This window comes from Caloenas nicobarica, chromosome 8, assembly GCF_036013445.1.
Source record: "Caloenas nicobarica isolate bCalNic1 chromosome 8, bCalNic1.hap1, whole genome shotgun sequence".
Taxonomy (NCBI): Eukaryota; Metazoa; Chordata; class Aves; order Columbiformes; family Columbidae; genus Caloenas; species Caloenas nicobarica.
The window spans coordinates 29,763,582-29,776,009 of record NC_088252.1 but is presented as its reverse complement, the minus strand read 5'-3'; the positions used below and the strand labels follow the sequence as shown (position 1 = coordinate 29,776,009).

The 12,428-nt window shown below is 55.1% G+C and overlaps 1 long non-coding RNA gene across 2 annotated transcripts; it reads right to left on the bottom strand.

The window, feature by feature from the left end:
- Positions 1-5,359: 5,359 nt before the first annotated feature.
- LOC135991714 (uncharacterized) lies at positions 5,360-11,541 on the bottom strand. Of its 2 annotated transcripts, XR_010606543.1 has the most exons (3): positions 11,342-11,541; positions 6,464-6,552; positions 5,360-6,209 (listed from the first exon to the last, which is right to left on the bottom strand). It is a non-coding gene; the product is annotated as an uncharacterized LOC135991714 (long non-coding RNA). The 2 variants fall into 2 exon arrangements; XR_010606542.1 differs by having other exon boundaries at positions 5,360-6,552.
- Between the last annotated feature and the right edge of the window lie 887 nt (positions 11,542-12,428).

Below are 12,428 nucleotides of genomic sequence, written 5' to 3'. Positions count from 1 at the left end.
AGAAGTTCTCCTTGACTTTTGTTCCACCAGCAGCCATCCTGTGGTCTCGGCACAGCCTGGGGATCCCTGACCTGCACCACCACAACCTTTAACAGGACATCCGGCAGTTCTAGAACCTGAATGACAAACAGCAAGTATTTCTTCAGGACAGCTTTGATGTAGGATTGTTTTATTTTGTTTTCCCTGCAGAGGACAGGGAGAAATTTCTCCTCCCCACAGTACCACTAAACACCCTACCCATGATCCTTCAGGCATTTTGGGGCTGTAACCCCCCCATCTCTCACTGGCCTGCTCCTCCAGTACCATCAGCACACCCCCCAGTAACATCATCATCACCCCCCCAAATCCCCCCTTCTTTTCTCTCCAAAAAAAGGTAGAAAAGGGAAATAGCCCCCACGGGCAGCTCCTCGCTCTCATAATGCCATTTACATATGTACATACCACAACTCTTCAAAACAGGGGGCAGTACCCCAAACAGTTGCAGCCCCCATCCCACAGGCCGGCAGCTGCCCCATGGCACGGTGGGAAGGGAAGATGTTGCCACGTCTCCCGCTTGGGCTCTGCTCCCCCACGTTCTGTTCCCCGCCTGGGCTGCGGGATCTGCTGACCATCAGGTGTTCATAGCTCCCCCTTTGAAAAACAAAAATTAGAAATTAGAGTTCAGCATCTTAAGAAAATAGCGCAGAAAGAAGCAGAGGAATTACTCAGACTAAAGGATTGCCCAGCGGCAGCGCTTGTTGGCCGTGCGCTGCAGAACAACATGCCATCGACATATTAACAAGGTAAAAAACCCACAAGTAAACCCCAGGTTCGATTACTACTGTCCATCCCGTTTCATTCCTTACATTCCAACTGGCACCCAGGTGCTCCAAAATTAACTATACCCATGCCACTTCTCACTAAAAATTCCGTTCTACGTTTAAACATTCAAGGCTATTTCCAGTGTGCCCATAAATTCACTGTGAGCAAAGACAAGAGAAACGCTCGACCCTAAGGAGCGCCGGCCGGCAGGTTTCTCCCCGCTCTGCCCGGGACCGAGAAGACGCCGCCACCGCCGCCGCCTCCTGCCGCCGCCTCGCCCGTACCCCCTCGCAGCGGGGCTGCCCCACGACAGCCGGGAGCCTCTATTTTTTTCCCGGCGGCCGCTCCGACCGCTGCCCCCCCGCTTTCTGACGGCCACGGCCACGACCCCGCCCGCAGCGGCAGCGCCCCCCTCGCCCCCGCCCCGGCACGGGCACAGGGCGCCGCTTCCCAGCTGCAGTACCGGCCTGTGGCCACCAGACGGCAGCACCGAGCGCGGGCGCGCCGCGCCCCCCGCGCCGCCGCAGCGCGCCCGCTTCTTTTCAGACCCCCAGCCCTTCTTCTTGACCCGTGGGCAGCTTCAGCTGCCCTGGAACGCGCTTTCCCAGAGCCGCGCGGATGACAGACACGCATACCGACGTACACTTCCCCAAGCCTAAGCGTAGCCAGGATTCCCTTCCTCGCCCTCAACGTTTTTGTTCAAGAGTCCAGCAGCTCACCTGTCCTCGCGAGCTGCCTCGCTGCAAACAAACGAACAGAAAAGAAAAAAAAAAAGAAAACAAGAAAAGGAATGATCTCTTCCAGGCAGTTTCTCGAAACAGTCGAGAGATTATAAAATTGCACGTGTCTTTTCCAAGCAGAATGAGCCTGTGATTCCACGAAAAAGGAGGGCAAGGAGCAGGTCAGCTTGTCAGAGAAAGACAGGGACAGGGCGCAAGACAAGGCGACACAGAGAGAGAGGCAAAAGGGACAGGGAGGCAGGGCAAAGGGAAGGAGAGGCCAAGATCAGAGACCAGCAGCAGGACACAGACGGTGGGGAAAACTCCTAGAACGGGCAGCGGGAGAGACAGACCAAGGAGAAACGGGCGCCGGGCCGCGGGACAGGGAGCGGGGCAGAGCGTCACGGAAACAAAAACAAAGAGGCAACGGGACAGAGAAACGAGGGGAAAGACAAGGAGAAGGGCAGAGAAACAGGAACGGGGGCGGGCAGGGAGCAGGACCGAGAGATGGAGCGAGGAAGGGAAAAAAGGATGGGGGCAGAATGCAGGGAGAGAAACGACAGGGAGCAGGACAATAGCATGGGCTGCAGGACAGAGACGGAGGAATTGCAAAAACACAGACACGAGGAGCACCACAGAACGACAGCCAGGGGAAAGAGGCACAGAGAGCGGGACAGCGCCGGAGCGGAAAAAAACAAACCAAACCAACGGCGCTGGGCCGCTGGAGAGAGATACGCAGAAAGAAAAAAACACCCAGGAAGAGAGAAAAGAAAGAGGGGATGGCTGGCTGGGGGAGGGAGGGGAAAGCAGTTAGAAAGGGCGGGAGAAGGACCGCCACAGAACAACAGAAAAGCCAGCGAGGCCAGGCAGGGCAGGGAGGCCGTGACACTGCTTGTCTAGCAGTATAATCTGCGATCTGCCAATTTATTTCCAGTTTCCTGATCACTGCTCCCTTTCGATGCCCTTTGCAACGCACGATGGCAACTTTTCTAGCAACGGCACAGCTTCCAACAATTGGAGCATCATATTTAATCTGTCTTCCTTCTGCTGTTAATAAACTTTGTTCTTTTCAAATGGCACGCACCATTCTAAAAACATACTTTGAAACAGTGCAAATATTAACCTCCTTCTCTTTGGATAATTCTAAAGCTCGTGTGAGCGCAGCTTTCTGGGCAGAAGTCTCTGCAGGTAAAGGTTTAGTTTCGATTACCTTGTGGGTAGTTGTCACCGCACACCCGGCTTGATGTACTCCCCGCTTTACGCAGAGCTGCTTCTGACGGTGAACCAGGAGCCTTCAGCATCCTCCAGTGGCTGGCTGGTGCTTTAGATCCGGTCCGCTGGAGTAAACAGCTTCTGTTGTTTCCGAGCAATCGGACACCACAGGCTCCGAAACAGATCCACTGAGGAGAGAAGCTGGATTGACAATGTCAGTAGTAGCAATATTTCCATCATCTTGTTCCACCCACACGGCCTGGTATTTCAGGGGACGCTAATACAGTCATTTGCTGTCCCACAGTGAGCTTACGAGCTTCCCGCACATCAAGCGCGACAGCTGCCACGGCTCAAAGACAGCCAGGCCGGCCTTTGCTCGCTTCGTCTGGTTGCTTAGGGAAGCAGACCACGGCTCGCTCAGGAGACCTTAACCGCTGTGCCGGAACACCCAAAGCAATACTTTGCCTTTCGTGTGAGTACAACCAAAATGGTTTGGTGACACCTGGGAGGCCCAGGGCCGGAGCCCTCGCCAGTTCCTTTTTCAGTTGCGAAAAAGCCCTCCCGGCTTCTCCCGTCCAATTCAACTCGGAGCTGTTTTCTTTTAACAGTTCGTACAAAGGCTTTACTGAGAGTCCATCATTACAAATCCAAAGCCCGCACCAACCTGTCCTTTCGAGAAACGTCCGCAGCCCTTTCACCGTCGCCGGTTCCGGCGTCCGGCAAACAGGTTCTTTCCGCTCTGTCCCCAGCTCTCGCCGTCCTCCGGAGATCTCCAATCCCAGATAAGTCACTCGGTGCCGCATCAGCCGGGCCTTCTGTTGGGAAACCCCATGCTCACTTAATCGCAGAAAATCAGTCAGCTTACAGTCCATTGCACACAACCCTCTTCGGGTTTCGTGCCTATAAGGAGACAACAAAGTCCCATTGCCCGGAAGAGCTTCCCAGGCGTCACGTTCTCGTGCTAACTGGTTTCCGAAAATCACAGGGCTGCTCCTGAATCCCCGGGGTGACACGACCCAGGTTAATTGGGTCTTTCTCCCACTAAAGGGATTTTCCCACTCAAAAGCAAAAAGCTTCTGACTCTCTTTGGCTAATGCAAGACAGAAAAAGGCATCTTTGAAATCCAACACGGTAGACCATTTGTGATTATCTCGCCATTTATCTAACAATGTGTAAGGGTTAGCTACTACCGGGTGTCAATCTGCGGTAATTTTGTTTATTGCTCTCCAATCTTGCACTAACCTATAGCTTTTACTGTCTGGTTTCTTTACAGGCCGGATTGAAGTGTTCGCTTCTGACTCACCTTCTATCAGCAGCCTAAACTGCAAAAAGTTACCGGTCATTTCTTTTACCCCTTCTCTATGCTCTAATTTCAGAGGATATGGTCTAGTTCTGACTGGTCCGGCTCCAGCTTTCAAATTAATTTTCGCTGGTTCTGCATTCTTTGATTTACCAGGAACTGCCGAAGCCCATACCCCTGCAAATACTTGATCCAATATTTCCCGAGCTATTTGGCTTTGCTTGTCAGTTTGAATCATTGCCAATTAAAATCCTGGCTCTTTTATCTTGAATCTCACTTTCCCCCGTTTGAATGTTATGATTGCTTTCAATTGTTTTCATAGGTCTCGCCTTAGTAACAGTTTTGGAGACCTAGGCATATGTAAGAACTTATACATCCCGATTGGTTTTCCTAACTTATATTTGATTGGCCGTAAAAATAAAGCTTTCTCTTGTTGGCCAGTAGCTCCCACTACGGTTACAAAATCTTTATCTAAGGGTATCGTTTCCTGGTTCAAAATAGAACAAGATACTCCAGTATCAATTAAAAACTCCATTTCTTTTCTGTGTTTCCCTGGCTTTACTAGGACCGGTGCATCTGCTAGGCTGGATTCCTCAGGTTCCCGTCAATCAACTTCTGCCACTGACCATTACATGCCATCGAGGTTTCTCTATCCACGTTATCCCCAGGTGGCCCCCCAATCCTCCCTGTGAGCTAAAATACACCCTAGCGGGCTCTTTGTCGGCATTTGTTCTGATTGGCTGCTTTCCGCGCCACCGCGCCGTCCCATTGGCTGCTCCTCCCCGTGTTCCGCCCCCACGAACCCTCCTCGGGGCGCAGCCGCGCGAGGACCGCGCCATTGGGGCCCGTTTTCCCCACAAGCACGGCTCCCAGAGCCGACTCTCCGGGGCGGCGGAGCCGCAGCGGAGCCGGCCGGGCCGGGCACTCACCGGGGCCGCGCAGAAACGGCGACGAACGGCGGCGCGGCGGGCTCGCTCCGGGCTCGAGCGGGGCGCGCACACGGCCGCCGAGAGCGCCGCCCGCGCTTGCCAGCGGCCATCTTTGCGCATGCGCGTCGGGAAGCCCGCGGGACACGCCCCCCGCCCGCCCCTTCGCCGCCCTTCCCGCAACCCGATTGGCTGCCTGTGCACGTCAATTTCCATTCTCCCCACCTATCACCCCCCCTCCCCGTTTGCCCCGCGCTGCGCTCCGCTCCGCCCCCCCAGCTTTCTCGCGCGTCCTGATTGGCCCGCTCTGCACCCCCCTTCGCGTTCTCTCCACCCGCTCGCCGGAACCTCCAGGCGATTTGCATAGCCGGCGCGGTTTGACATAGTTACAATCAGATCTATTTAGACCGAGGTATCTGTTTACACCAATTAATAAATAGAAGATATGTATACAGGCATGAGAGAACATATGGAGATGATATATAATATCTATTGGGACTATGTAACACATAGTATTTACACATAGCTCTATCTACTCTACCCTTTTTTCTATTTTAAATTGCTTCCTATAAAAAATAATTTCTCATTTTCAAGTCCATCATTATTTAAATTTACAAATAGGCAAGACGTTTGTATTTTTAAAACCCTCAACAGAAATTTTTTACATTCTAGAATCCTTTATATAATATAGTAGAAAAAGCTTTCATTTAAAAATCACTTTAGATATACATGAATACCATTCTGCAATATATAAATACAAATGCCAGATTTCTCTCTGTTTGGACATCTCACACTCATATTTACAGGTTTTAATACGTTTTATCCTCCCCCATGAATTTTCAGGCATTTTTGGACTGTGACCCCCTCTTTTCAGGGGGACTCCCTTTGACCCCAACTTACCTGCTCCCCCACCTGCATCACCAGCCCCCAGTCACGCCAGGGTGCCGTAAGTGACACCATCACACAAAGCAAGGGAAACAGCCCCAACGGGCAGCTCCTTGCTCTCATCATGCCATTTGCGTACGTGTACGTACCACAACCCCCAAAAAGCGTAGGGGGCTCCCCTAGGAAAACAAAGAGGGGGCAGCGCCCCAAAGAGTCGCAGCCCCCATCCCACACGCCGGCAGCTGCCCCGCGGCACGGCGGGGACGGAGGACGGCACCACGTCTCCCGCTCGGGTTCCCCCGCCACGTTCCGTTCCCCTCCTGGGCTGCGGGATCCGTGGGGGACTACGGTGGGTCCGTGGAATCCCTGACGGAGGGCATGGGAACAGAAATCAGCCTTGAAGATACTAAGGCCTACACGTGAGAAAGATGGGAGGAAAGGAGTATCCAGAGATATTAAGGTGTACTCGTGAGAGAGAAGGGAGTAGAAGAGTAACATTGAGGATAGCAAAACTAGCCAATGAGATGTTAGTGCTGTAACTTGTAACCAAGAGTGAAGAGACAAATGAAATCATAAAACTGTATAAAAATGCACTTGTGGCAATAAATGGCATCTCCTACTTTCATCCTGGAAGAACTTGGTCTATATCGTTTGTCCGTCTCAACCGCAACACCAATCTGCTGAGCATCAGGCGTTCACAGCTCCCCCTCTGAAAAACAAAAATTCCAAATGAGAGTTCAGCATCTGAAAAAAAATAGCGCAGAAGAAAGCAGAGGAATTCAGTCGGAATACGGGATAGGAGAGCAGCTGAGCTAACGGAGGATTTGGGGGAAATGGGCCACCTTGAAACACAAGGCATCTTTTAAAAGCCAGAGCGATTTGAGCAATTCAAGACAACATTAAGACAAACTGACACCATTTGGGACACACTCAGCGGACAAGGAAACGCTCTCGCTGACGCTAGAAAGCGTCTCGCCCCTTCCCTCCGGCACCGCCGCAGGAGACAACCCCAGCGAGGCCGCGGGACGGGCTCGCGCCGCCAGCGGGATCTGCGCTCACGGATCCGCCGCCACAGCTCCGGCCCTCGCGACGCTGCTGCTGCTGCTGCTGCTGCTGCGCATCTGGCTCAGTCAGGAAAGCTGAAAGCGTGCAGCTCCAGAGAGTGACACTAAAAAGTAAAGAACCAACCGCGGTCATTCACTTTATACGAAAAAGGCGTGCGGATGGTTACTTACACCAGAAAAAACCCTTCTCTTCCATTTTCCTTTGGCGTTTCCTTTGGCACGGGCGCCTGCGCCATCGCCCAGCGGCAGCGCTCGCTGGCCGTGCGCTGCAGTACCCGAGTTTCGCCACACGACGGCAGCACCGAGGCGCGCCGCGGCACCGCATTGGGGCGGCCGCCTGCAGTACCGCGCTTTGCCCACAGGACGGCAGCACTGAGACCCGGCGCGGCAGCCCCGGGCGAGCAGGCGGGCCGCGTTCCGCGGGAATCCCGCAAAAAAACCCAAACCAAACCAAAACAAAAAAACCAGAGAGCCGCGGCAGGAAAGCGCCCCTGTCGCAGGGACGGACGCAAGTCCCGAAAACGAACACCGCCGCCCGCCAGCCCGGTGCCGGAAGGCTAACGCGCCCCGCTTGCTCTGCTGGCCGACGGCACCCGGAGGCAGCGCCTCTGAGTCCCGACCCCAGCTGTCCCCGGCCCGCGGCAGCATGCAAGCACGCGATCGGCCCGCTCTGCACTTGAATTGCCATTCCCTCCGCCCATCGCCTCCCCGCCCGAAGCGCAAAGCCACGTGCATATTGGGCGCGAGGTCTTGCGCTGTCCTTTTGTGCGTGCGTTTTCTTTTTCTTTCTCTTGTGCCACGTTGTCCAGAAACAGGAAGCCGAGCGCGTGGGTGCCACGGCTCCACGGGGCTCCTCTCCACGGGGAGGGCGCTCGGGCCGGGAAGGACCCTGAGCCTGGCGTGGGTGGACACACCCCATCGCACGTACAGACACAGAACCCGCCGGGCCTCGCCCTGAGCTTCCGCACTTCCGCCAAAGCGGCACCCCGCTCGCCGCGCCGCCGAGCCTGCAACCGCACCTTAGCTCTGTTTGTAAACATCCCCCTGACAAAAGGGGGCTGCGCCGCTCCCGGAGAGACCGCAATACCGGGAACGGGCGCTGCACCGGAGACACAGCTCCAGGCCACAGACCGTTAGCCCACCTGCCCTAAGAGTCACACGCCTCTCACCAGCTTTGCGAGCTCGGCCATGAGGGCAGGAGGGGGAAACCTAACTAAACACCTCCCCACCGCACTGGCCCATCCCGTTCCTCCTGTTCCAACGTGACGGTCACCCTCGCCACGCCCGCACTCACCTGCCGCCTATTTCGCCGCTCCGTTCCCCTCGCTCCCTCCCACCGTCCCGCCGCGCTCAGCGGGCACCGACACCCGGCGGGAGGTTCCCGCCTGTCACCTCATGCCCCTCTGCCGGCTCCGGGGACCTCACCAAGGACTGCCCTGCCCTGAACCGCCTGCCTCCACATCCCCGGGAGCCAGCCGCAGCGAGAGCTCCGCAGCCTCCCGTCCCTCGCCCCGAGGCCCGTCCCGTTCATTCCCGGTACCCCCCCGAGACACCACGGACACGCTTGCCAGGGAGCTAGCTATTCCAACCGGATTGAGTCGGCGCGCTCTCATTGGCTGCTTTCCACCCCACTGCGCTGCCCTCCTATTGGATGCTCCTTCCCGCACTCCGCCCCCACAAGCCCGCGCCTGCGCCGGACCTGACTGAGGACTGCGCCCATTTGGGCATGCGCAGTAGGGACTTCACAACCACCGCCCCTTCGCCAACCTCATTGGCTGCCTACGCACGTCAATCGCCATTCTCGCCGCCTATCAGCGCTCCGCCCCTCAACCTTGCTCGCGCCGTCTGATTGGCCCGCTCTGCATCCTCACTCGCCTGCTCGCCGCCCTGCGGGGACCCCGAGCCCATTTGGCCGTGCAGCTTCAAAGACGGAAACTAAAAAGCAAAGAACAAACCGCGGTCATTCGCTTATCCTAAAAAGGTGTGCGGATGCCTACCCACGCCACAAAAAACCCTTAGCTTTCATTTTCCTCCGGCACTACAATCGCACAGGTGTGAACTCGTAAAATTAAACCATCCATCTCCCAGACACACGCTTCGAACTTGACTACGGTGGGTTTCTGTTTGTCTTACACCAACGGACTTGCACATTTGTGAGCAAACACATTCATTTTGAAGCACAGCCCCTCCCGGGGGAAAAACACGTCTTAGTCATTGAAAAAAATAAAATCCGACTTGGAGCTCCCAAACATTAGGGAGCGGCGGGGAAACAAACGAAAGCGAAGACCAACAGCAGCATCGTAAAGTAGTATTCAGCTTCGATTCTGATCACGTACTTAAAAGCCTCTCTCAGCCCTACGAACGATTAGTCCTTTTCTGGAAAGACACATTTTTTTACCTGAATGTCCTCAATTGAAGACTCCACTAAACAGAACGGGGATCGAGCCGCAGGACAACATGCCATCGACATATTAACAAGGAAAAAACCCCACAAGTAAACCCCACGTTCGATTACTAGTTTCCATCCCGTTTCATTCCTTACATTTCAACTGGCACCCAGGTGCTCCAAAATTAACTATGCCCATGCCGCTTCTCACTAAAAATTCAGCTCTACGTTTAAACATTCAAGGCTATTGCCAGTGTGCCCATAAATTCACTGTGAACAAAGACAAGAGAAACGCTCGACCCTAAGGAGCGCCGGCCGGCAGGTTTCTCCCCCCTCTGCCCGGGACCAAGAAGACGCCGCCACCGCTGCCGCCTCCTGCCGCCGCCTCGCCCGTGCCCCCTCGCAGCGGGGCTGCCCCGTGACAGACGGGGGCCTCTTTTTTTTTCCCGGCGGCCGGCCCGACCGCTGCCCCCCCCCTTTCTGACGGCCGCGGCCACGACCCCGCCCGCAGCGGCAGCGCCCCCCTCGGCCCCGCCCCGGCACGGGCACAGGGCGCCGCTTCCCAGCTGCAGTACCGGCCTGTGGCCACCAGACGGCAGCACCGAGCGCGGGCGCGCCGCGCCCCCCGCGCCGCCGCAGCGCGCCCGCTTCTTTTCAGACCCCCGGCCCTTCTTCTTGGCCCGTGGGCAGCCTCAGCTGCCCTGGAACGCGCTTTCCCAGAGCCGCGCGGACGACAGACACGCATACCCACGTACACTTCCCCAAGCCTAAGCGTAGCCAGGGTTCCCTTCCTCGCCCTCAACGTTTTTGTTCAAGAGTCCAGCAGCTCACCTGTCCTCGTGAGCAAACAAGCAAACAGAAAAGAAAAAAGAAAGGAAAGAAAACAAGAAAAGGAATGATCTCTCCCAGGCAGTTTCTCTAAACAGTCGAGAGATTATAAAATTGCACGTGTCTTTTCCAACCAGAATGAGCCTGTGATTCCACGAAAAAGGAGGGCAAGGAGCAGGTCAGCTTGTCAGAGAAAGACAGGGACAGGGAGCAAGACAAGGCGACACAGAGAGAGAGGCAAAAGGGACAGGGAGGCAGGGCAAAGGGAAGGAGAGGCCAAGATCAGAGACAAGCAGCAGGACACAGACGGTGGGGAAAACTCCTAGAACGGGCAGCGGGAGAGACAGACCAAGGAGAAACGGGCGCCGGGCCACGGGACAGGGAGCGGGGCAGAGCGTCACGGAAACAAAAACAAAGAGGGAACGGGACAGAGAAACGAGGGGAAAGACGAGGAGAAGGGCAGAGAAACAGGAACGGGGGCGGGCAGGGAGCAGGACCGAGAGATGGAGCGAGGAAGGGAAAAAAGGACGGGGGCAGCGTGCAGGGAGAGAAACGACGACAGGGAGCAGGACAATAGCATGGGCTGCAGGACAGAGACGGAGGAATTGCAAAAACACAGACACGAGGAGCACCACAGAATGACAGCCAGGGGAAAGAGGCACAGAGAGCGGGACAGCGCCGGAGCGGAAAACAGCAAACCAAACCAAACCAAAGCAAACCAACGGTGCTGGGCCGCTGGAGAGAGATACGCAGAAAGAAAAAAACACCCAGGAAGAGAGAAAAGAAAGAGGGGATGGCTGGCTGGGGGGGCAGGGGAAAGCAGTTAGAAAGGGCGGGAGAAGGACCGCGACAGAACAACAGAAAAGCCAGCGAGGCCAGGCAGGGCAGGGGGGCCGTGACACTGCTTGTCTAGCAGTATAATCTGCGATCTGCCAATTTATTTCCAATTTCCTGATCACTGCTCCCTTTCGATGCCCTTTGCAACGCACGATGGCAACTTTTCTAGCAACACAGCTTCCAACAATTGGAGTATCATATTTAATCTGTCTTCCTTCTGCTGTTAATAAACTTTGTTCTTTTCAAATGGCACGCACCATTCTAAAAACATACTTTGAAACAGTGCAAATATTAACCTTCTTCTCTTTGGATAATTCTAAAGCTCGTGTGAGCGCAGCTTTCTGGGCAGAAGTCCCTGCAGGTAAAGGTTTAGTTTCGATTACCTGGTGGGTAGTTGTCACCGCATGCCCGGCTTCACGTACTCCTTGCTTTACGCAGAGCTGCTTCTGACGGTGAACCAGGAGCCTTCAGCATCCTCCAGTGGCCGGCTGGTCCTTTAGATCCGGTCCGCTGGAGTAAACAGCTTCTGTTGTTTCCCAGCAATCGGACACCACAGGCTCCGAAACAGATCCACTGAGGAGAGAAGCTGGATTGACAATGTCAGTAGTAGCAATATTTCCATCATCTTGTTCCACCCACACGGCCTGGTATTTCAGGGGACGCTAATACAGTCATTTGCTGTCCCACAGTGAGCTTACGAGCTTCCCGCACATCGAGCGCGACAGCTGCCACGACTCAAAGACAGCCAGGCCGGCCTTTGCTCGCTTCGTCTGGTTGCTTAGGGAAGCAGACCACGGCTCGCTCAGGAGACCTTAACCGCTGTGCCGGAACACCCAAAGCAATACTTTGCCTTTCGTGTGAGTACAACCAAAATGGTTTGGTGACACCCAGGAGGCCCAGGGCCGGAGCCCTCGCCAGTTCCTTTTTCAGTTGCGAAAAAGCCCTCCTGGCTTCTCCCGTCCAATTCAACTCGGAGCTGTTTTCTTTCAACAGTTCGTACAAAGGCTTTACTGAGAATCCATCATTATAAATCCAAAGCCCGCACCAACCTGTCCTTTCAAGAAACGTCCGCCCGCAGCCCTTTTACCGTCGCCGGTTCCGGCGTCCGGCAAACAGGTTCTTTCCGCTCTGTCCCCAGCTCTCGCCGTCCTCCGCAGATCTCCAGTCCCAGATAAGTCACTCGGTGCCGCATCGGCCGGGCCTTCTGTTGGGAAACCCCATGCTCACTTAATCGCAGAAAATCAGTCAGCTTACAGTCCATTGCACACAACCCTCTTCGGGTTTCGTGCCTATAAGGAGACAACAAAGTCCCATTGCCCGGAAGAGCTTCCCAGGCGTCACGTTCTCGTGCTAACTGGTTTCCGAAAATCACAGGGCTGCTCCTGAATCCCCGGGGTGACACGACCCAGGTTAATTGGGTCTTTCTCCCACTAAAGGGATTTTCCCACTCAAAAGCAAAAAGCTTCTGAC